Source organism: Mercenaria mercenaria, chromosome 9 (assembly GCF_021730395.1).
Source record: "Mercenaria mercenaria strain notata chromosome 9, MADL_Memer_1, whole genome shotgun sequence".
NCBI lineage: Eukaryota > Metazoa > Mollusca > Bivalvia > Venerida > Veneridae > Mercenaria > Mercenaria mercenaria.
The window spans coordinates 51,361,170-51,387,071 of NC_069369.1; the positions used below are offsets into that span (position 1 = coordinate 51,361,170).

Below are 25,902 nucleotides of genomic sequence, written 5' to 3' on the forward strand. Positions count from 1 at the left end.
AGAATAAATTTACAAAAGTCTTTTTAACATGAAATGTTGTTACTCTACTGCCCTTCATCATTGTGATCGAATGTTCCTCCAGATTTGTAACTCACACATTAAATACCTTCGCTATAGAACTCTTTATAGACACTTCGTGTGCTTTCCGGCAGACAGTTATTTGGCATTTAAACACACTCTGAAAAAAAATGCAAATTGTTGGCTTAATCCGTTCAGGCACATGTTTAATTTTTCTTCAGTTTCATGCGTTATTCCAATTTATAACTCACTTACACCACATCTGTTTTGGCTTAGATTGGCAGCAACCAACCCAATGTCAATCATTTCACGAGCGTAACTGACTTGTAGGTCAGAAAAATTCACATTGAACACTTAAGCGATGTAAAATGTCACTTGGTATACAGGATTATAAATTCAGATGCAATTTGAGCGGTAACTTCAAGCTATTTGTTTCTAAATCTTAACCCGTTAAGTCATAAGTTATTGTTTAAATTGTGAAACATAACTACCATTCAGTAGATATGTTGTTTATTAGTTTATTCTTTGTGACATTATTAGGTGGAATATTTTAATCTAAGAAATAGATGTACACAAACGAAAGATATGTTGCAGCAGTCTTTCTAGAATGACTGCATTTTATACGTTTACATTATGAAGCATATGTTAATCTCATGTTTAGGTATTCCGTAATTCATTGTGAAAGATCAAGGGTCCTCCGAGGCCGAGTGGTTAAGGTCGCTGACTTCAAATCACTTGTCCCTCATTGATGGAGGTTCGAGCCTCACTCGGGGCGTTGAATTCTTCATCTGAGGAAGCCATCCAGCTGGCTTACGGAAGGTCGGTTGTTCTACCCAGGTGCCCGCTCTTGACGAGCTGGAAAGTCGCCATATGACCTATAATTGTGTCGGTGCGACGTTAAACCCAACAAAATAAAAATAAATAAATCATTGTGAAAGAGAGACAAGCTATTTATTGGCAAACTGTTACGTAAGTGTAACAGTTCTATGTTATTTATTATCTTTTATTGCTTTAATTAAAGAATTTTCTATAATTGCGAAATAAACAGTTTTAAATAGTTAACATATAATTCATAAAGACATGTAATTAAAAAATACTGAATACACAAACTTTGTTTCTTAAAGTTTAAAATCTACTTTTTTTTATGAAATACAGCGCTGCAGCGCGAAACATATTTTGCCTCAAACTTTAACAGCTAAACCAGCATTTCAAATACTTTAAACTTTTTGTAGAAGATGGAGATGGTATTGAAACAATACAATACTGAAATAGAAGCGTGCATTTAATCAAATACTTAAGCTGTCTTCAATGCATTTTCAAATTGATTGTTTAACTTTTATTGTTTTGTTAACGTCAGTCTTGTTGCTTTTGTTTTACGCGTTTCCCATTTGATATACAAATGTAACTAGATTTTGCAAAATCCAGTGAAGCAATAAATTTAAAACATATTCGTGTTTTAGAGTTTCTTCTCTGAGCAGATAGAATTACTAATATTTCCTTAAATATCACATTCAGGTTATTTGACTACGTGTTGAGCTAACAACTCAGTATATGTCTGCACGGTAGTCTTTATCTTTTTTGTAGGTATTTCGCTGTTAAATGATTGAAATATACTTTAAAACAAAGGCATCTAAAATATTCTTATTGCAATAACTATATGATTTCCGAAATATCAAATGCCCTATTCCAAACTTAGGTATTTTGTTCTTTGAAAAATTCTCAAACATATAAGCGTCAAGTACCAAGTACGTGTTTTTTTTTTTTTTTTTTTTTTTTTTTTGAAGTCTTAATATTTGGAAAATACAAAAATATATGGACATATGTGTATAGGACCTGCCAAGATCAGGTAACTTATTGTGTAAAATTTGGGTCGAATTCTTTTTAGCGTGCGCGCACAGTTCAAAATATACGTACACGTATGGAAATATGCGTGCACGCGTAAATATATACATCGTACTGTATATTTTTATACGTAAACGCTTAAATATGTAGATGCACGTTTATATGTACGTGCGCGAGTCAATATAAGTGCACTTGTAATTACGCGTGCAGGTATAAATTTACGCGTGCACGTCCATTCATGCGTGCACGCGTATATATACGTGCATCTATAATTACGTGTGCACCTATAGATTTACTCGTGTACGTCCATGTATGCGTGCATGCGTATATATACGATCACCCAGAATTGCGCGTGCAAGCGTAAAATTATACATCCACGTGTATATATACGCGTACACTGGTAAATATAAAGGTGAACGCGTATATATACGAGCATCCAGAATTACACATTCATGCATAGAATTTTACGTCCACGTATATATTTACGCGTAAAATATATAGGTGCACGCATAAGTGTGACTAGAATATGCGTGCACGCGTACATATATACGTCCAGGTGTATATTTTCATACGTGAACGCGTACATATGTAGGTGCACACATATATGAACGTGCACGCGTAAATTTATACGTGCACGCGTACTCACAAGTACACTTAATATACACGCACATGTACATATAAGCTGCATCTACATATTTACGAGTGCACCTATAAAAAATATACAGATAGACGTATATATTTACGCGTGCACGCATGTTTTTATACGTGCACGTATATTCTGAATGTACGCACACGAAAAGCAGACTTTCGACCCAAATGACACACCACAGTAACTTTGGTAATGCGCTGGTAGCGTGCGCACCTAAACAATATTGTTATATACAATATTATGATTTTGACTGTTTTCGACCCGATGTCATTAAGACTTAAAATTTAGTACATAAACAGATACCAACACCGAGTACGCTGACTAGCTTTAAAGTTGAGGGAAGGCCAAAGAATGTTTTTAAGTATATTTTTCATTGGTTTTACAACCTAAACCCCCATACAGTTGTATAAATGAGTACCGATAAATCGTTAACATTACAGAATTAGGATAAAGAAGTTCAAACAATGTTTAGTTTCTATGCAATTCCACTTAGCCGGTGCTATGTGGCGTGAGAGGTGTTACACATTTCAATACCACTCATTAGCAGACACAGATATAGCTTGCTTTGTTATGTTCTATGTTTCTAAAGCATCATATAACAGGTTTAACTAATATCATTGCAAATGTATGCTTGTGCTGAAGTGATTAAGAATTACATATTTTGAAATTCGCTTTAAATCCGAACGTATTATTTCAACGATTGCTTTGTTTGACATTAGGTAATGGCAATACTTTTGCATTTAATCTCGAACTCGAGGTCGCTTTACTGGCTATTTTGAAGACTTTTCCATGTCCGTTTTTAGTTCGTTTAGGTCAGATTTAACGTGCTGCGTATTCAGATTTGTCGAACTAGATTTAAAGCTTCCGCCAGTCAAATTATTTTTTAAGTAAAGATGTCCCGATGTTAATGAACAAAATGCGTATCATTCTAACGTGTAGAAAGTGTATATATTATGTTAACATGTACACATCATAAGCTTGTTGCAAAACCTTTAGCGAAAAACATGTGTACTTATAGTATGATTTTAAGTCGAACTCTTCGTTCTTTTCAGTTGGAGATACAGCGTTTCAACTGTGTCTTAAGATTTTGCTTAGCTATACAATACACGATGTACTTCTGTTTCAGAAACCGTTTATTTATATTTAGCATAAATAACACTGTTTTCGGAACTCTGTTTATATCAATTCAAAGACTGATACAAAGTAAAGAGAATTTAATCATTATTACATATTAGCTGTACGTGCATACTTCAGTCATATCGTATCCACGATAATTGAGTTCAAACTTGTTTATCATTCATTAAAACATGTAAAGGTATCGTTACACAAAAATATAAGCATGCGTCTGAAAAAAGGAGTACTTCAAACGCAACTTAATTGTTTGTCCCAATTTCTTTCTATAGGTTAAAATTGATCGATTGCATTAACCGCTTTTGCTGGTTACAAAAGCGATAAACACTTTGCATCAATAAACCCAGAACAAAATATTGCTCAATTTTTTCTTTAATAGAAAGTACATTTGCATTGCACCATTTTGTCTTTGTTAGATTCAAACAACTATTAATGTTTTGTCTTTGTTAGATTCAGACAACTATTAACGGTTTGTCTTTGTTAAGTTCAGAAACTATTAATGTTACGAGAATATGATCAGTTTGGACGAAATCAATGAAAATGATAATCGTCAACAATAAGTTTCAACTATCAGAAATTCTAATTTCAGTGTCTGACATGAGCTATCTTCGGTTGTACAAAAAGCTGTAAAATGTTTGTTTCCCTCATGATACTTAATCATACAACCTGCTGACCTAGCCGATTAAAATAGTCACAGTTCCCCTGTACAAAATTGATTTCACTACGGCCTTGTTTTTTAACTGTGTCTCTTCATATTGTTTCCTTAGCATTATCTTTTGTATCCTTGGTTATGAAGCAATAGTGTCATAGCCAACAAAAAATCGGAAAGCGAAAGGAAAATATACCTTTAATAATTGTAAAAAAGTATTTTAATTGATGAGTTCAAATACATTCAAATTACAGAAAAATTAGCACTCTATGCGGTGCTAAACCGCTGGCGAATTGAGTATTTCCTGAGAAAGTCAGATTTCCAGTACAGACATTTGTCTAACTACGGAGTTTGAAATCACTTTTTCATTAGATCTTGAAAAAGTACCTCCAGTTAATTCCAACTGATTGCACGTAAAGATCAATCAGTTTGTATAATAACAGCAACTGTTTAAGGCTGAATGGCTTATCTTATTTGAGCAACTGACCAATACGGCCACAATAATGTACTAAACATAAGTATTGATATAACCTCGATCTATATTTACAATTTTCTAAGAGTGTAAAGACCCTAACATCAGATAATTACCGTTTGTTTAATATGTTTTGAATAATTGAAATTCTCAATATCCTCATAATCTTAAAATCTACAGCATTATAGATATCGGAATACTAACCACCCAGAAGCAGACATTATCTGTTGTGGGATCATTTCAATTTTTTTACTGCTATAAATAGCTTTACGAATTCCTTTACTTTCGGTTTGTAGTTTTTTTTTTCTCAAAATGCGTATGCAAAGTAATCTTTATTTCTCGTGCAGTATAAAGTTGAATAGATGCGGTGCATTGTTGGTGTTAGTATTTTTTCGCGAAACAAATTTACAATAAAGTCACAAACCTAGACCGTATATTTTCTGAATTTGCTGATAGGAACAACACGCAAAAAGGAAATTGTTGCAGGCTGGGTTTGTTTGAGCCTGTTCACAGAGGGTAGTGAAAATGCTTTCTGCCGTCCGTGCCACCTAGCCCCGAGTTGATATCTTAACATTTTGACATGGTACAAGTATAGAAATAATTTAGAGACATCCGCAGATATGTTCAAAAGGCGTTTTACATAAGAGGCGTATGGTCCCCCGTTAAGGGGTTCTGGTGTTATGGATCCTGCTTATAACAGAAGCTGAAGAAAGACAAAAACATAGTCACCATAAATAATAAGAGTAATTATTATATGTTATTTACTTAGGTTGTTCATGACCTTATCCTGACATTTTTCAGAAAAAGTAAATGATAAGGAGAAAGGTGTGGATTAATGATTTCAAAATACAGATAAAGAACGCATTTAACAATATACGTGACTATAGATAGTGTCTATGTCGCACTTTGACAGGGTTTTGTAAATAGCTAACGTATACTTAAAGCGACTAACCCACACATCATGGTGTGAGATTTTAAAAAATAAGACGTTTCCTATATCCACCTTTATGTCGCATATTTGATATTCTAATAATGTATTTTTATCGAATTCTGTTGAAAATCGTTGTTTTGCTAATAAACTAAAATAAAAACATTCGTCTACTATTTCTGATAAAGGTTTTCCGGTTTATAAAAAAACGGAATTCCGTTCAGCGACCACCTTGCAAACATCACGTGACAATGATAATCAATAGAGCGCACACGTATAGGTATCACACAGTATTATGGCGTTTTGAAATGTAAACAAACAAAACAATAACATAAAATGAAATCAGTACACTACGTTTACGATGCAGTCAGTGATTCCTCGTTGGCCGAGCGGTTACGGTATTCGTATTATACCTTTTTCGTCGGGAGTTCGATTCCCAGATCCGTATAATTGTTTTTACAACTAAATTTTCGTTTTCTTCATTACGATTCAATGAAGACAAAACGTGTTAGTTCTAACTTGTATACTAACTTATGCTTTTGAAGCTTTCCTGAGATATATCTAAATCTATACGGGTTAGTTTTATAAATTTTATATCAATCTTACGCTTCACTTTTTTTTAATTAATAAAAGCATTGCCCGGTCATAATTTCAATATCAATTGATGTAAAAAAGCATAGCAAAAGTTCCTTCTAGGGCAAATCTATATAGATATATAATATGTAAAATTTGGGTTGCAATGTCTGTTTTAAGTATTGGTCTTCAGTGTGCGGAACCCCAGGATTGGACGCAAGGACAAGATTGAATTTAATACCCAGTTGTTGGGGCACAAAACGTCCAGGATATGCAGGATACAAAATATGAAGACATGTTAATGAATGCAATAGATATATCTGTAAGGCAAAATAAGTTTTGCTCTGATTACAAGGTACTGTAGATAACAAGATGGCCATGTGATGTAGAGGTATAATTCGGCACTTCTACTCCCTTGCCTATCAGTTAGCTTTTATGAAGGCGTGGTAAAGTGTCCGCTTAGTGATCTCAAGGTCCCGGGTTCAAATACAGGTCGGGCCAAGGAGATTTTTGGAATTTGTTTCTTATCATGCAAAATGAGTACAAGTGATCCAAATTCCATTGCTGTATGTTCAAATACAAAAAGTAGATCAGAAGGTCATGGTAAAGGTCAGTGGATGTCAGTCTGACTTGACGAACCTTCCTACTAAGTTTGAGAGTCCTAGACCCAAGCTATGCAGAGTTATAAGGTTTTTGGTACTAAATGTCACGGTGACCTTAACCTTTGCCCACAGGGTCATCTACTGCTCAGGACCAACATCCATCTAAGTTTGAGGGTCATAATCATAAGCATTGCAGAGTTATAAGCTTTTTTGGTACTAAAGGTTACAGTGACTTTTTCAGGTCCAACCTCCCTATTAGTTGGAGGGTCCTAGGCCCAAGCATTGCCGACTTATAATTGCTTTTGGCTATATGTAAAACAAATGACCTCCGGGCAGGGCCTTTTTTCACCCAAGGGGCATAACTTGATCAATATTGTTAGAGGACTACTAGGCAATGCTACATACCAAATATCAAAGGCCTAGGCATTGCGGTTTCGGACAAGAAGATTTTAAAAGTTTCTTTCCAATAAATGTCTATGTAAAACTTGTGACCCTTGGGCTGGGCTACTTTTCACCCCAGAGGCATACTTTGAACAATCTTGGTATACAACCACTAAGCAATGTTACATACCAAATATCAAAGGTCTAGGCCTTGTACTTTCAGACAAGAAGATGTTTAAAGTGTTTTCCTATATAAGTCCATGTAAAACTTGGGAACCCCGGGAAGGGCCTCTTTTCACCCAAGATGCATAATTTGAACACAACGTTATAAAGGCAATCCAGGCAATTCTACATACCCAATATTGAAGGTATAGGCCGTGTGGTTTTAGACAGGAAGAGTTTTAAAGTTTTCAGTTAAAAAATCTATTTTTAGCTCATGTGACCTAGTTGTGCAATGGACCGGCACTTAACTATATGTTTGAAAAGTTAAAATTTCGCACTCCAAATGGATACCACTGAGTAATTGAGGCGGTTGTCGAGATATCTGGTTACTGGAATCCTTGCCACTACCTTAATGACATATATTCGCTTTTTTTTCTGTTTAACATCCTAATGTAGTGAAGTGATGCGCTAACAGTCTACGTCCTCGCACACAAAAAACTTAGTGGTCATTGGTCAAATAATTCATGGCTGTGATGCTGTAATTAAGTAGTACCTGTCCTAAATCTCGTGAGTGTAACATTCGGGCATTTGATGCGTGGATTTGTTGCGCACAATGCGAGGGTCGCAATGGGGTTTGTTTTCACATATTGACCATGCATTCGAAGGTAACGACGTATGTTAACCTTTGTGACAATTTAGATGTTTGGCGTGTTTCAACAACGCCGCTTTTCCATCTTCGGGTTAAGTAATATGTAATCCGCGGAGCGCGTTCAGCCAGAGAGTCGCCTCAATTCCGAAAGAATAATTTTAACGTCAGGTTATTTCTTCGGTCACGGAATTTGTTTGGCTAGCTTGTAAAGACAACAGTTTTGCTCAGTCAAGTGTGCCTTACCAATTCTAAGTTAGAAGGAACAATAAGAACAAAACAGTGAATTAGAAACCAGAGCAAAACAAACTTACACAAAGTATGCAATGCAAAAAAGAAATGTTGGTCGGATGCAAGGTTCGAACCGTCAGAACTATCACTACAAAATGAATATGTATATATCCATTTACTCAACCTACTGCGCCATCAAGCCAACTATTGATTTTACTTCGTATAACTTTTATTTTAAACGAGAGTGCTTATAACTGTTTATTTACATATTGCTAGAAATACAAACGACATAATACTGTACGATATCTATACTTACGTGTTGCGTTCTATTATAAGTGACGGAAGCAAAATATGCGCATGCGCAGTTTTGGTTTGCTGTCCACGTGATGATAGTGTCTATTTTTTACTGTCGCTTCTCGTTCTATATTTATCAATGTTTATAAAAGTAAACCGTTGCAACGGTTTATAAAAGTGCATGAGAATAACTGCGAAAACTCTAATGTACCCGTAATTTTGGAAACTAGAAACAGATCAACCATTAGGTTTAATGTAATTAACAATTGCGGCATTTTGCCTTTAGGTGAGAAATTATTTTAACAATCACAAATCACAATGTAAGGGTTAGTCGCTTTAATATGGACCTCACCCTAGTCTACCAAGTCTATGTAAAAAGTATGTATTAATAGGCTGATATAAGATGAACACTTCAGGTTGTATTTTCATTTCATAGGTAATTGTAGATATTTACGGCATGTAGCTGAACTGTAAATCGATTAACATTCACCTGGTAATTTTTCACAGGTACTTTTTATGTTGTCAGTTCGCAGTTTTAATACTTTCATTTTTCAATTTCGAATACGATTTATCGCCAGATTCAAGTGATTACGCAACTGATCCAAACTTTAAAAACTTAGACGGTAGACAAGCTTTTTCTTGTTTTTTTTTCCTTTCTAACAGAAGGTTGTTCAACAAATTTAACATATTATACTTAAAGGTTTGAAATGATTATCAAATAATGAAGTCATTTGCGTTGCTTATCGCAAACTGTACAACAATTAACTTCTCTCATTGTTTAACGTATAGAAAAATCGAGTCGTGTTAGAACTAGTGATAAAAAGTAATAAGAAAATTACTCAAGTTTATCCATGTAAACAAGACAACTGCATATGTGAAGTACCGTGATTAACGAATAAATAAAGAACAAGAAGTATCTTTAAAAACGGTACACGACCGCTTTAGCCAATGCACACTTCCAGTTACGAAACGTGCATGCTCTCTGCACTTTTACATACGGCCGGATATTCATAAAGCAGAACAAAATGTAGTTTTTGAAGTAAAATGTTCATGTTTTTATGTAGAACATATTTTACAGAACACATATTTTACATCATAATTATATTAAATAAATCAAAATCTAAGAAACTTTTACAAAAAATAAGACTAAAAAGGAGGGACCGGAAAGTATGGGACGAAATGACCAATGTGAAGTCGTCAAGGGGTACCAAATGACCAAAATGGGGACGAGTTGACTAAGGGACGGGTTGACTGTCATACTGACTAACAATACCGCTCAGAGCACCTGCACACCCCTTAAGAAAATATATTATATATTCCGTTCCAAACCCAGTGGAATTTTTCATCACCAATCAAAATGTACAGTTTTAATCAGCTGTTAAATGACTTTCACCCCAGATATTTACTGGAAGTTAAGGTGAATTCAATTCCGGTCTGTGGCCGGAAAAAGAAAGAACGAAAATAACAGAAGATAACAGTACAACTGTTAAAAGAGAATACGCTACATATACAAAGACTCGAACCAATAACGGCCGATCTAATATATCTTACAAATACCTGTGTGTGTGTGCGTATCTTATCTTAAAGAAAATGAATGTACAGGCAACCTATTGACAAAGTCGTTTGATTTACTGCTTTAACACTTTTGGTAAATAGAAACGTAATCTCTTTTTCTCAAGAATGATGGCATCATGACTAATCATTGAATGCGAGAATAGGTATATTTAAGAGTATGATTATGATCTACCCTATTCCATAATCATGTGGAAGTTACTTTTCAATTCATTTCTAAAACAAATTAAATAAATTAATACGAGCCATTATGACGTATAGCGTTTCGTTAAACTCGCGCAAATTATGCGTCAATACAAAACATTTTACACTGAAACACGTCAGTAGCAAAGTGCCTACACCTTTGTGTAAAAATATTGCAACGTTCATAAATGCAGACAAATATATCCACAGTGTATAGACTCTCTGTACGCCCGACCGGAAGTCGCCAAAAACTAGGCGTTCAGAAATCAAAACACAAATTTTTGCTGTCGCGGATGGCTTGGATTTTCGTTGTTTATTTCGTTAATATCGCATAAAGTAAGTGTATTTTTTATCTACATATTGTTTAAGAGCTACTGTTTACGTAGATACCAAACACGCCTACTAAAACTCTTAATATACTTCATTTCAAGTCAAATCACGTGTGGGTATTTGTTCGATTTTGTAATAAAACTATCAATTCTTTGAAATACATGTATATTGAGCTTTTGCAAAGAACTGAAACCTTTGCTACTTCGTAGATAAATATCTTACGCATCAATAAATACTAGCATGGCTCTATGGTAACGAATGCGTTTTCAGGAAAATGTGTTTTTCTGAGACATATATGCCGATTACACTGTCCCACTAGTCGATACATTACTGGCCCACTAATCGCTATTTCTAAAATCCGGACTGAACGCTTAGTCGAAAAACTGAACGCCTATTCAAAACTTCTTTTCATTCATATATTTCCATAATTTGACTTTGTTTTATGACAACTGACAGTTAAAAAGTAATAGTTATAATTTCTTTCGTTTTCGTAGCAGTCACTGACCAGTTTATATGTTATTACTGCAGTTTCGAATCCACTTTTCGTAAAGGTTAGTGTTTATTAGTAAGTAATTATCAAATTAATTAGTCTAGCACGGCTCAGTCGCAGTAAATGCGTACTAATAAACTCTAACCTGCATTGTGTTTGAAATTATTTTTTGTAATAATGACTAGATTCTTTACACTAACGCATCATTCATATAATCGTCAAGTGGCCCAACTCAGTGCTTGATCCATTTCCGGCATCTCAGAGACTTGTTCGGACTTTATGACGTGGACTTTATCATAATTCACAGAAGAAACAGCTGCCGTCGGCGCGGCTATTTGTAATTTCTGTTTATTTTAATATCCGGCTCCAAATAACCGCTGATATCAGTCAAAATCAAGCAGATCGAAGCTAGTATCCAATTCTTTTTCGTTTGCATTAAAAACTATTTCAGTGATCGCTACAGAACAAGCGGAAAATGACCTGGCTCCTATATAGAGCGGATATAATTTGACCAACATGTTATGGGACTTGCTGCTATCAACTAGTTTTATAACCCCAAAGGCACTTGTGAAATTTCAATTCAATAACTGTATTAGTTTTGGAGATAGTAACTTGCATGTAAAATTTTAACCAGATTTTCTAAGTCCTAAAGGGGGCATAATTTGCCCAAAATACACGCCAGAGTTATGGGACTTGACCCAGTGAGGTTGGTAATTGATCTAGAAAAAGAAAAAAATAAGTTTCAAAGCTATATGCCTTGAAATGATAGCTGTATGTACTTGCATGCAAAAACTTAACCAAGGTGTGACGCCGACGCCAGGGTGAGTAGAATAGCTGACTATTCTTCGAATAGTCGAGCTGAAAAGGCTTTGTTTGCACAATGTTTATGTGAAGTTACAGTAAGGTATAAGCAAAAGTTAAAAAAAGATGTGACAAAAAAAAAGGCTGCCAAAAAAACTTAACTTTAACCAAAGCCGGGGCTAGTAGAAAAGCACCGCTATTCCCCGAATAATCGAGCTAAAATACAAAGAAAAAAGCAAAAACAGTGTCCTGTCAAGCTGAGCGGAATAAATACATATTTTTCTCGTATGTTAACGGAAACTCGTATACAGATTCTATTTCCTGTCCAAGACAAGGACATCTTTGGTGAAACAGACTAGTAAATACTGTTTCACTGTCACAAGTAAAATACAATACAAAACTTATATTTATAAATTCAGTAAGTACAGTGTATAGAGCATACAAGCCCAAACACTCCGTCATTTCGTTATTGAATAGGCGTACAGTGTTTTGGCGAATAGTGGGACAGTTTTTCTATAAAGATTTGCGACTAGGCGTTCAGTGTATAATTCATATGCATGTTGAATTTAACAATATTTAAACTATTCAGGATTGTAAATTCATATTTGTAGGTATAAACTCGTTTGCATGAAAATATAATTTAACATTCAGAAGCGGTTCTGACACGTATTTCACTCGCAGTTCCTAAATAATGGGCATTTTAGCCTGAATACATCGTCTTTTGCTTCGACCTTCAAGGTTTTGAATGAAAATACGTTTTATTTTCATGTGTTAATGTCTGTTAAACGGCAGTTTGTTGTAGAGACATTTATCATACATTGAAAAATATATACAACAAGAATATTTATTTCAAATAGCCACAGAAAAACATAAAAATACTCACTACCGACAGCTTCCAAAAATTTGAAAAACGAAAGTGAACGCCTAGTTATTGGCGACTTCCGTTTGGGCGTACAGAGAGTCTATACACTGTGATATCGCTTCTTTTGTAGCTCGTCACTTAACAAGCGGCAATAGGACCTAAATGACGTAAATAGATAAAATAGTCATTCACTGCGATTTGTGGGAGAAAACAAAGTTGCGAATTGTTGTAACATTGGATAGCATTAATCTAGTGAAACAGTCTTTGTAAACGTTGTAATCATTGGTTTTATATTCCAAATAAGAAATGGTCTTATTTATTATTATAACAATTAATGCAGGCTGTATTCAAAAGTAAACATCAGCGGCATCGTTAGCTGCTTTGCAAGTTACTTACTGGAACTTTTAGTTATTATTTTTGGGGGTGGGGGAAGGCAAGAATTTACCTTTACGTGTCCATGCAAGAAGTTAGCAAAAGTAAGCATAAAGTATTTTGCATTTCGCGTTTAGTATTTGGTACTTAGCGTTAGTATTTGGCTATTACATGGCGCAAAGCGAAGCTGCATTTGTTATAGAGTCTGCTGTCACTTAGTACTATTTTATTGACACATTTCATTCATTATATCGACGGAGTATTGCTAGCAGTACATGTAGAAAGTAGGATACTAACACAATTAAAGTAGGCATGGAACACTATGAGTAGTCTCTACAAATACGAACGCGCATGAGACCAACACACACACTCGCAGACAAAGCAAAACAATCAGACAATCAGGAAAATACAACAGAGTGGGCACCATCCAGGGACGGCCCGTATTATTATAACAATGGTAGTCACCTAACGCCTGTCACGTTATTGAACTTGAGCGTTTTGCTTGAAATACAGAGTACTTCGTGCAATGTACTTCTTATATTAGTTCTGTATTCGCAAAACTGTGCTAACCTTAACGTCAATATCATTTCTTTTACATTCACTTAGCAGTTTTGCCAATTTAATTACAAGTTGACAATGCGTAATTAACAATTATAGATCCATTTGGTTTCAGGCTTAAGCATACTTGAATAACGCAGTGTCAGAAATGCAGTAGAGATAAATCAACAATGTCATTTTGAAAGACATACAACATAAAATCTGTTTGTAATAATTGCAAAATACTAATTAGTTCGTTTGAAAAACAGCGTATTCCATCTACAAATAATCTATCGTAAGCAATTACACTAAATTACTTCTTTCCACTCAAAAAAGAAGGCAGACTCACTAATCCCAATTAAAATCATTTGCCGTTTCCCTATCAATCAAACTGCTATTGTTATTGTAATATAATAATGCATTGTTCATGCTACACAGGATGGATTATTTCATTTTAACATACGAACTTTTAAAAAAGCATTGAGTAGTTAATTACTTATTCACAACAAGCATTTCATCAAGTTTACAAATCTAAAACCGATAAATTTTGTAATTATGATAACAATCGAACTAAGAAAAATTCTCGGTTATTAAACAATGGTATTTTAAAAGAATATCATATTTAAGATTGTTGCATATCAAGTATTTGTTTCAAATACGCCAGTATCTAATAAAGTTTAAGATTTGCTTGACAAATAATGTAAAAGATTTCCTTCTGGATAATTTTTTTCCAAATCTAAGAATTCCGCTGGCTTCCAAGGGACATACTTAATTCCAAATAATAGATTATGGCAATGTAGGGTTAATGCATTTTATTTGTCACAAGAATTGCCTTTAGGGAAAAACAGATATTACCTTGCCATAGGCGCAAATCATATTGATTCTTCGGCTAGAAGGTCTTCAAAAATGTATGTGTCTTAAAATGTTTAACTACTCATTTATTAGATCTCGCTGACAGCTATTTTAGTTTATTTTTGTCCAGTGCGAGAAGATGTATTAGGAGTAATTGCTGAATGTTGCGATGATTACAATCTTTTCAGTGTCTGTGTACATGTAAGTTTACTGTTCTTTGTAGTTTGCAGACCAAATAACTTAGACATTGTTCAAATATGATAAGTGTCTTAACAAACAATTCATCATCTTTAGATATAAATACATTGAGTAATGCTAGTAGTCATTACTCTAGAGTGCATGAACATCGTGGAAACACTTTGCAATGTTCATAAAAGCAATCACGCTTATCGTTTCTTTGGTAACTGTTCACTTGACAAAAGGCTATTGTTGAAAAGCATAAGAACTTTACATAAATGCATAATAACACTCATTCTCCAATCGAATTATGTGTAAACATTGGGCATTAACACTCCCTACAACGATTCAGCTACTGTAACAGTAGCGGTGAATTATGTTGACAATTAGTTTAATATTGAGCAAATTAATCTAGTCAAACGTAATCATGGATATTAGATACGTCCTATCTGATTGTTATTGTAGAATTAATGCTGGCAGTACTTAAAAGCAAACGTGAGCATCGCTCGAAATTATAATCAATAAAAGTGCACTGTTCAGGTCTATCTTTACTTCATATAAAACTGTGCTATAGCAAGGAAATAAGTTTTAACGACTACCTTTTTATTAGCTTAAGTTTACAATAAATATTCATATATTATCATTAAAGAGACTGAGAGTTGTGTACGCGAAGTGCGCTAAAATTATCCAACGATTTTATTGGGGAGGTGAGGGGAGGGGGGGAGGGTGTGAGGGCCGGGGAATACGTCAATATCTGGAATAAAACAGAAAAAGATCTCAAAAAAGACTTTCACTCTCATTCCTCTATATATCGTTAAGCATTTAGAATGAGAATATGGTTGGAAATTTAATATAAATTGCTATTTTGAATCATTATACGTACGTGTACAAATGCACACCTTAACTATTCTATGATCATTTGTTGCGATGAAAGGTAAATACAGACATGTTGTACAAATGGAGACAGTAACATTTGAAACAGTTTGAAACATTAAGTTTCTAAAAACCGGCTCAGTTGCTTGAAATATTGCAGAAAATTGATGTAAATCTCTGAGGTGTTGTAATGCAGAAGATTTTAATGATATTTTGCATAACCTTCAGGAATTGATGAATCATAAAAACTAGACAAATTAAGAGAATATTATAGTCAATAAAACTTCAAAAGGTCTTAGCTAGATGATTATCAAACAGGAAAACATAAAATATGATATGTTTGATTGATTATTTGTTACAGAGTAATTAAGGCTACTTATCTGTCATTGGAGTGCATTAAAAAGAAAAGAAGTCCAGTATGATTCATTACATTTTAAGCATTTTTTAACCAATCCCAATCAAGCTGACAAACATTACGCTCTCACTGACTCGTTGACATTCTATGTCACACAGGAAACAGGTCTGTCTAGAAATAACGGTTAAAGCACATTGTTATAAACCTGTATTTCATACCACTACTACATGTAAAAATTCGTATAAAAGGGAAAACCTACTCAGTTAACAAGCGCAAATGCAGGTGCTGTTTCTTATATTTTCATGTGCATATGAACATTACCTCAAATACGTTCTTCAGACTGTAGTGTACTTTATTATATAAAAGTGTCTAAAAGGACTTGTACATGGTCAATTGCTAGAGAAGGACCTGTATTACTTATTACATTTCCGATTTATTATATGTAGCTGTGTACAAACTACAAACTCAGTTATAACTTTTCTTCGTTTTTGAACTTTTACCGAGTCCTTTTCAGACTGTATAACATAGCGTGTGATAACTAATGCGAGCAACAAGCACGGAAAGTGCCAGTATGATTTTTCAAGTCTTTGGTAAGACACAGCAAAGTCACGACCTCTTTCACTGTAAGCGGGTGCTCTACCACTAAGCCTACTGAATTTATATATGACAGTAATAAATGAAAGTATACTACATTTACCTCAACAAACGGATGAAAACAGTACCTCTTATCATGATCACTTACTTTGTATGTGTTCTGTCCAGACAATGTTTTATACGAAGCTAAAGGTTTTGGCTTTAGCACTTTTTTAAAAGATTAATGTCTTTCTTATTGGAGAATGTTTAGCCCTTGAAAGTGCTCGAAGCAACAGCCTCACAAACTAGCTGATTGACATGAACGATCCTAATTATATGACAATGTATACGCTGTTCGGAATTTTCTATCAAACTTATGTTTTCGTATATCCCCTTTCTTACAGACATGATCTAACTTTTCTTTAATTTAGTTTTTACGTTTACTTTGCTATTTTAGCTTACAATTAATACATGTAGCCGATACCGACGTAATACTTGATAGATATCTGTTGATGCAAACAATTAACCTTGTTTCTGGAATTTGTGAACTATTGATTACCGGCTGTGTTTGTGAAAATTTTGAAAGAAGCTGATATGAGCCGCACCATGGGAAAACCAACATAGTGGCTTTGCGACCAGGATGGATCCAGACCAGCCTGCGCATCCGCGCAGTCTGGTCAGGATCCATGCTGTTCGCTTTCAAAGACTATTATTATTAGAGAAACCATTAGCGAACAGCATGGATCCTGACCAGACTGCGCGGATGCGCAGGCTGGTCTGGATCCATGCTGGTCGCAAACCCACTATGTTGGTTTTCTCATGGCACGGCTCATATCGTTTTCAGACTACGCTACTGAACTGCAATCATGCTGACGTAGACTTTCTTACAATTGCAGTGGTTTGTATTGAAACGATCAATTACCCATGGATTGTTAAAATAACAGGATGTTTACGGAATGTGAGCAATATGTTTTAAATTGATGTTAATAGCTTTTATTTTCTATGCCGTTTAATTTTAGAACATAACATGAGTGAGGCTCAATGTACTGTTAATCGATTGGAACTCCCAAGTATGATTTTGCCCACTGACCGTTCACAATCCACAGTGTTCCTATGTTTGTTTTGTTTTTGTTGTGTGTCTTTATCTATGTAGCTTTGAGTAAATTTAATTTTATCCATGAACCAATCCACAAATGTTTCCTTTAAATACGCCCGTTTTTTAGAGAAAAAAAATAAACGAGACGTACATGTATTATATGATGGTGCATGCTTCTTTCCGTCCGTCCAGTAAATAAAATCTGTAAAAAGATCCTTTTTACTTGAAACATACAGGATATTGACTTTAAACATGGCATGTAAGAAGCTGGCGATGAGACGATGTGCAAAGCTCAGAATATGGGCAGCTGTGTCAAAGGTTAAGGTTTCAGATCGAACTCCAGAGGTCCTATCTGTCCCTGTAAATTCGTGTCCGGAGCATAACTTAAACATTTAAACCATCAAGGCGTGAAACTTTGTATATAAATTGATGGCGAAGAGGCAAAGTGCAAAGCGTATGAAACGGGCCGGTACGTTAACGGTTAGGGTCACAATTGGAGTTTAAAGATAAAACGCGTCCGTCATATTTCGTGTCTTGAGCATAATTTAGAAAGTATTACAGGAATTACCTTGAAACTTGGCATACACGTAGGTTGTTGTGAGAGTGTAACAAACTATATTCTTCTTCCTTAACCGCTCCGAACCCACAATAACCCCTTCAAAAAAATTAATTTCTTGCGCCTTAGTATCCCGTCACCGCCGCAGCACGAGACCCCTTACCAGCCGCATACCCCACGTACATCTACTTCCGGTTTGCTGTCTTCTTAGAAAGTGACCTTTTATTTGATTTTAGTGACATCAAGAAATGGAAATGCATTTTATGGTAACAATCGAAGTATATAGAGCTTATATTATTTAACTTAATAGCTGAGATTAAGTTTTGATAATAAAAGTAAACAACTGCCGGAATGCTAAAGCTTTATTGGTACATTGGTTTGAACATTTGTAAGATTGTTGTATTAGACCAGTAACCAATAAGTATTATAAACATAGGTATATTAGATGTCCGAGCGATATAATCTCATTTTTGTTTTCTATGTAAGATTGTACCGCATTTATACTGTATTTGCATAGCGCACTATTTAGAATCAAGCACAGTCAATTACTCATAAATACTTTGCATAATTTATGTTCCGCATACCGTTCAAAGGAATGCATAGGACTTGAGTAAAATTGCTGTATTAAGTTCAGTGATTTATAGATACAGAAAAAAGAACTTGAAAGCTTATCATATATAAAACATAAAACAAAAAACAAAAAAAAAATACAAAAACAGAAAAAGCAGTTGCCCAATTAGATGTTATATGTCATAACATTTTTAGAAAAACGCTATTTTCAAAACAGTACATAAACTAATACATTTCGAGCCAAAAAGGGGGGTAATAAAATCAATGGATTCAAAAATATGTTCTGCCATGCTCATCCGCATTCAAACCTTGACATATATATATAAGAAAACACTTATTGAAAAAGTTTGACAATAAATCAGAATATTTGATTGTAAATAGTAATGATGATAAACAAAAAATGTGGCAAAGTCTCTGTGGCCGGGTTGTTAAGGTCACTGACTTCGAATCACTTGCTCCTCACCGATGTGGGTTCGAGCCTCACTCGGGGCATTGAATTCTTCATGTGAGGAAGCCATCCAGCTGGCTTACGAAAAGATGCCCACCCGTAATGAAATAATGCACGGAGGGGCATCTGGGGTCTTCCTCCACCATCAAAGCGGGAAAGTCGACCATATGACCAGTAATTGTGTCAATGCGATGTTAAACCCGACAAAAATAAATCAAAACAAAAACTGTTGCAGCCACATTATAAACAAAAGCACTATGACCCGTTAAATATAACTTCGTCCATCGCCTTATTTCAAATAATTAAGCAGACTGTTTTTTAAGTTAATATTTTTTCTATATTTTACTTGCATGACGTTACAATGCTTTTACATAATCAACATACCTAGACAGTAGATACTTACTCTTTTGTATTCAAAATAATACTGCATATATTATTATACAATTATCGACTTTTTCATAGGTTGATATCAGGATTTATCAACCAAAAAAAAAAGTGATATTAGCCGAGCCGAAGGCGAGGTGAATATAACTTTTTGAGGATTGATAAATCCTGATATCAGCCTATGAAAAAGTCAATAATTGTTTTATTACATGAATAGATGTATAGTCAGTCTTGTTATTACAATTGTATTCTCATTTAATTGGACGACTGAAATCGGAAATATTGCCATCTATTTTTAGACCATATCAGGTTGATATTAGTTTTCCAAGCACCTACTTAGATCTATTTCTTTTATCGTACTATTTATAACCCAAGATAAGTTGATATGATATTTACTCATTACTGTTCGAACCGTTTTCAGCCAATAGAAACAATAGAATATAGTCATGTAATAATAGCAATTGTGTACAGTGATCAGTGATACAAATGCATTTTGTTTGTATTCGATATAGTATTTTTTATCTTTACAGAAATTATATCAAGCTTTAAAGTATTTTTCTACCTAAGATCAATATTTCAGAAACAAAAAACTAATTTTAACAAGAGCACCGTGCATCGTAAATAATACACACTTATGTTTTTCGGGGTAATATCAAATGTTTTCAGGGTAATATCAAACTGTTAATATCTTATTGTGTAATTATCAAAAATGTGCCATGTGTTCTCCTTGTCCCAAGTGATGTATTCTCTGACTTATAATTGGATTGAAGGATGCTATTTTAGGTCACATTTAACCCTTACCATGCTGGGCACGATTGGTTTTGCCTTTGCGACCTGTGTAGATCATGATCAGCCTGCACATACTTGCAGTCTGATCATGATCTGCACTGTTCGCCATTCAGTTAGTATCATTTTGGTAAGCACACCTTTTCACATTTAATGGTACTGTCCAAATTGAAAGATGGACAAGTTCATTATAGAAATTAAGCAGGGAAAGGGTTAAATGACATAACAGTCTGCATAAACTCTTTTTAAAAGTTACTTTTAGTAGCAACCTATTGCCCCAAACCAATAAATGAAACAGCATACTCTTCAACAATAAATGTCTAATCTGCATTGTCAAAAAATCCCCCAAAAGAACTATGGGCTCATTTATCAAACAACAATCTAATTCACCACGATGTCTCAATTTCTGCTTGGCTTAACTGCATGTAATGCTTGAAAGCTTAAAAACTACTTTTGGAATAACAGACACAATTATATAAATCATCTGCACAAGAGAAACTCATCAAAACCAATGTAAACAGCCCGCCAAGTATTTTTCCATACAAATTAATAAAAGCTTATATCATATTTATATCATATGATCTTTATATTACTTAATGTATAGCGCTTGTGTCTGAGTTTACGATCATGGATAAAAAGTGAAACTTTTAGGCAATACCATTTATAACCATGCATGTTGTCTGCTTTTAAATATTTATACTTTAGATAAAAACATTACAACATAATTATGCTTCTAAGTATAAAAACCTATCAGAGATGATATTTGTATGGCTTTACATTTCTTGGTTTTGGTTCCTCACAGATATTTTTACACATCTCAAGGTAGTGTCAGAGTATACTCTACTTAAATGTCAGTTACATGTAGCACACAGTGTATGTAAATGATCCTCATTTCGCCTTGTTTTTGTTTTAAACATGACATTTATCATTGATTTGGGTTACAATAACAGTTTCTGTAATCGTTTCTTTCCTGTCAATAACAGTTATACCAAAACAGGAGACAAAGTGTCTAGAAATAACTTCCGAGTCACGTATTTTTAAGCCTGTATCTAGAACCATTTCATAAAAGTAACAGAAGGATGAATAATTACCAGAAAAGTGACCACATCTGCCTTTGCCGTGTATGTGAATCCCCAAAGTATACCGTTGCAATGCTATTCTCATTTGTGGGACGTTGTAGTTTGTATGTTGAAGTATGTTTTATATCATGACAAATAAGCTACAAATGAGAATAATAATATCTGACATGTGTTTACGAACCGGATAGAAATATCCGTCCCGAGGGCACCTGCGCATTGGGCGGTAATGAGGCTTGCCGAATTACCGCCCATGCGCAGGTGGCCGAGGGACGGATATTTTTTATCCGATTCGTAAACACATGATTGATATTTTTTTCTTGCATATCGTATACATGTTAGCATTTTATTCTGGCAGATTATTTTTCTTGCATGCCGTATTTTACAAATAACAGGTAGAAATACTTTCTTTGTAGCACTCTTTCTTATAGTAGAGCGCGGGAAATTAACGTCCGTAAGCAGAAGTGACGTCATGATATTTTGCGTTAGGCATCATAACAAAGTTCCACTTTAGTTTTATCGTTTGTAGCGTAACGTTATGTTCTTACGGTAAAGTAACGTATTTTGAATCGAGAAATATACTATAAGGAACGGAGAGAAACTATCGAGGTACCTTCTTTTTCGTATTTTTACATAAACAATATATTATCAGTGCATGAACCACTAGTTGTCATTAACAGCACGAGAGTCATCTGGCATGGGGATGCCAGATGGGATTTGCCGGCATGGGTAAAATCAACGGAAACGCCAGTCCGGTGTTCAAGAACATATTTGTTTATTGGCCAGTACTTGTCAAGTGATCAGTTTGTATCTTAAGCATTTTCAAGAAACATAATGAAGTAGAAGCATTGGTTACCTTGACAAGATTGAATGTAAATGCATATTATATAACTTTAACGATATTTGTCATTGAAATGTCTGTTTTTAAACCAAACTCCCGCAACAAATTTGTGCCGTTTAAACAGACAATACAATATTGAATGCTGAAAAAGTATACAGTATATTACTCTATGTATAGTAACAACTTACTCTGTTTGACTAAGTCTGTCCGTGGGCCAATTCGTTTCACTCAACCCGGGAGATGCCGGTCACGTGAGCGACAAGAACAAAATTTTCGCCGGTTTATTAATAAACGAACGATTTGGTGTACGCCAGCCACATGAGCTGTGAATAAAAAAACGAAATTTCAAATTTGTAATGATTTTTTAATGTGTTCTCTTCCAAATAAGTTAGCAAAATATTTCTTGCGGTTTGTTTCTTCCTTTACTGTATTAACCCCAAATTAATTTCCAAATGTTTACCCGATTTCATATCGCGAAAATATATGATCTGGCGCTTTGCCTATCTCGCAAGGCCGGCGCACATCGGCGTTCGCCGGATAGACCCGGGCAGCGCCGGGACGGCAAACGAACTGGCTAGGTTGTCAGCGGCGAAACGGCGTACGCCGCAAAGTGAAACAGACTGGCCCCAAGAGAAATAATGAAATGGGATGCACTCTTCACGGCGCCTAACAAAATATTAACGTCACAGCGAAATCATGTATTTTCATACCATACTTTTGAGACAAATGTGCATTTTATCAGAAATAGTTTTCAAGGTTTTTGCTGTGTAATGAACCGTTGATTTCTATAATTAAATTCGTCTCTGAATGAAAGGATACATGATTGATAGTTTGACTGACAAATGTGCCGACCGCCTCGGTAGCATAGTGGTTGTACTTCCATTTTGGGTGCGGAAGGTCCGGGTTTCACTCCGTGGCAGCGTCATACAAAGGCGTGAAAAGATTCCTAACTTTGCGTTCAGCATTATGATGAAAGTGTCATAACGAGTCAGCCAGGTGTCAGTATGTTACTGAGTGAGTTACTGTCACGTATCTTCGGGAGGTAGCACTGTAAAGGTAAGCACGGTGCGCACTTTTACAAGTAGAAACTATCGTTTATATGACTGAAACATAGTTGAAAAGTACACTAAACTCGAAAACATACACTTAGAGATATGATTAAGCACGGGAATGTTTATATGAGCCGCGCCATGAGAAAACCAACATAGTGGCTTTGCGACCAGCATGGATCCAGACCAGCCTGCGCATCCGCGCAGTCTGGTCAGGATCCATGCTGTTCGCTTTCAAAGCCTATTGCAATTAGAGAAACTGTTAGCGAACAGCATGGATCCTGACCAGACTGCGCGGATCCATGCTGGTCGCAAAGCCACTATGTTGGTTTTCTCATGGCGCGGCTCATATATAGTCAAACAAAACATTTGAGTTAGAAGTACTTCAGAATTATAATTATGTAAGGATAACAATAATGACAAAAGATATTGGTAGATTTCTCGGAAGCACAAAGCACCACAAACACAGCCCCAGTACCACGCATTTGCAAAGTAGACCCACAGCAAAATGAAGCTGTAACGGAAAAATCTCATAGACGGGTTGCTTCAAAAACTCAACAAGTACATTTTAATTTTATGCAAAATATAGAAAAAAGGAGGAGGAAGGGGTAAGGGGTAGAAAAGGTCAACTTCGTGGTAGGTATTTGCAGCTTTATAATTTGTGAATATGTTTATAAACGGCACTGCACCTCATTATACTCGTACAAGAAACATGCATAAATTAGGAACTATCAATAAGGAGGAAAATCCGTCTATTTTATGTGCTTGTCTATTGCCAGAATCATAATACGAGCCGCAACATGAGAAAACAAACAAAGTGGGTTTGCGACCAGCATGGATCCAGACCAGCCTGCGCATCAGCGCAGTCTGGTCAGGATCCATGCTGTTCGCTTTCAAAGCCTATTGCGTTTAGAGAAACCGTTAGCGAACAACATGGATCCTGACCAGACTGCACGATCTGGATCCATGCTGGTCACAAACGCACTATGTTGGTTTTCTCATGTTGCGGCTCATATCTGTAATTACACAGTCATTTGTGCAGAAATGCATCGAATCAATGTAAACAGCAAAGAATGTGATTCTCCTTACAGATAAATCTTATTTATGATATTGCTATAACTTGATTTACACAGTTTGCGTCAATGCTCACAGCGGATAAAGAGAGATGAATTAGGTACTCTCATCCAGCCTTGCTTGCAAACTTTTCTTCTTTTAGTCGTTAGTGATCAGATGTTTCTAGTCTATATGTGATACTCTTCTTTAAAATGAAGTTTGTCATTATTTTCTGTAGTTTGGATTAAAGAAAGATTTAAAAACCTCTCTAAATATGTATACTCGATTATATATATATATATTTTTAAATTTTTGTTTGGGGTTTAAGGTCAATAGACACAATGCTCATACGGCGAAATTCCAGCTTTTGACGGTGTAGGAAGATCCCAGGTGCCCTTCCGTGCATTATTCCATCACGTGCGAGTACCTGGGTAGAACAACGGCCTTCCGTAAGCCAACTGAATGGCTTCATGACATGAAGAATTCGGCGCCCCGAGTGAGGCACGAACCCATAAATTCACATCGGTGAGAGGCAAGTGATCTGAAGTTAGCAACCTTATCCACTCAGTCGTTTTCATAATAACAAATGTAACTAAGTAAACATGTATGGATACAAAAATAGCAAAACGCGCCGGTCACGAGATCTAATAACAGCAATATTCAGTTCCAATTTATAATTCCACAGACATTATAAAACAAACGTTGTCGGTAAATTCACTTGAGAGCATTCTTCATATAGAGAGCTCAATAAGGAAACAAACAATACATCCGGTGTTTTGTTTCAGTTTTTGCTTTGAGAACTTACTATTACATTGTTTGCGTTCTATTTGCCAGTCATTATTTGTAGCAGTTCGTAAACGATTAAATGTCAACATGTTGTTCACTTATGAATTATAAGCCTAGAAATAGTCGTTTGCTAATATTACATTCTATAGACCAAATTATATGAATTTGTAATGCGCATGTAAAAATGATAAAAGAAGCTTTCAACTGTTGACATGAAGTTTAAACCTTTTTGTATGTGTATGGACTTTTGCCAAATATAAAACTTATTTAGAAATTTATTGATTTTGCTTTATTCTATCAGATAAAATGATTTAGTATTTTACATATATTTGTTTTCACCAAACGTAGGACGTGCGTCAATGACTAGTTGTTGTTGACAAACCTGTATAAAATTAGCACGTAAATTTAGTAAACTTGATATTATCTAATATTTTCTTGTGTGCATCGAAACTTTCTCATATTATATTCTAGATGATTGAATTTGAAAATGTATACAAGGTGAAACTAACAATTAAATGATCAAAAAATGATCAAACAAATTGATATTTGTAAGAATGGTTTTCCAGATAGAAATAGATAATTCTTTAAGGACAGTTTAAACCGTTGCAAGGCTCCTGTGGAAATAGCTTGTTAAACGTCATAAATCTGAATACCCTGTGGCAGAGTTCAACTCTGCCACTCTGATACGGAGTGATCTCCCGT

At 35.1% G+C, this 25,902-nt stretch overlaps 1 protein-coding gene across 1 annotated transcript in view; it reads left to right on the forward strand.

The window, feature by feature from the left end:
- The window catches only part of LOC123546183 (uncharacterized), an 83,893-nt gene that overhangs the window by 684 nt on the left and 57,307 nt on the right, over nt 1-25,902 (forward strand). The gene's annotated exons all lie outside the window — the stretch shown is intronic.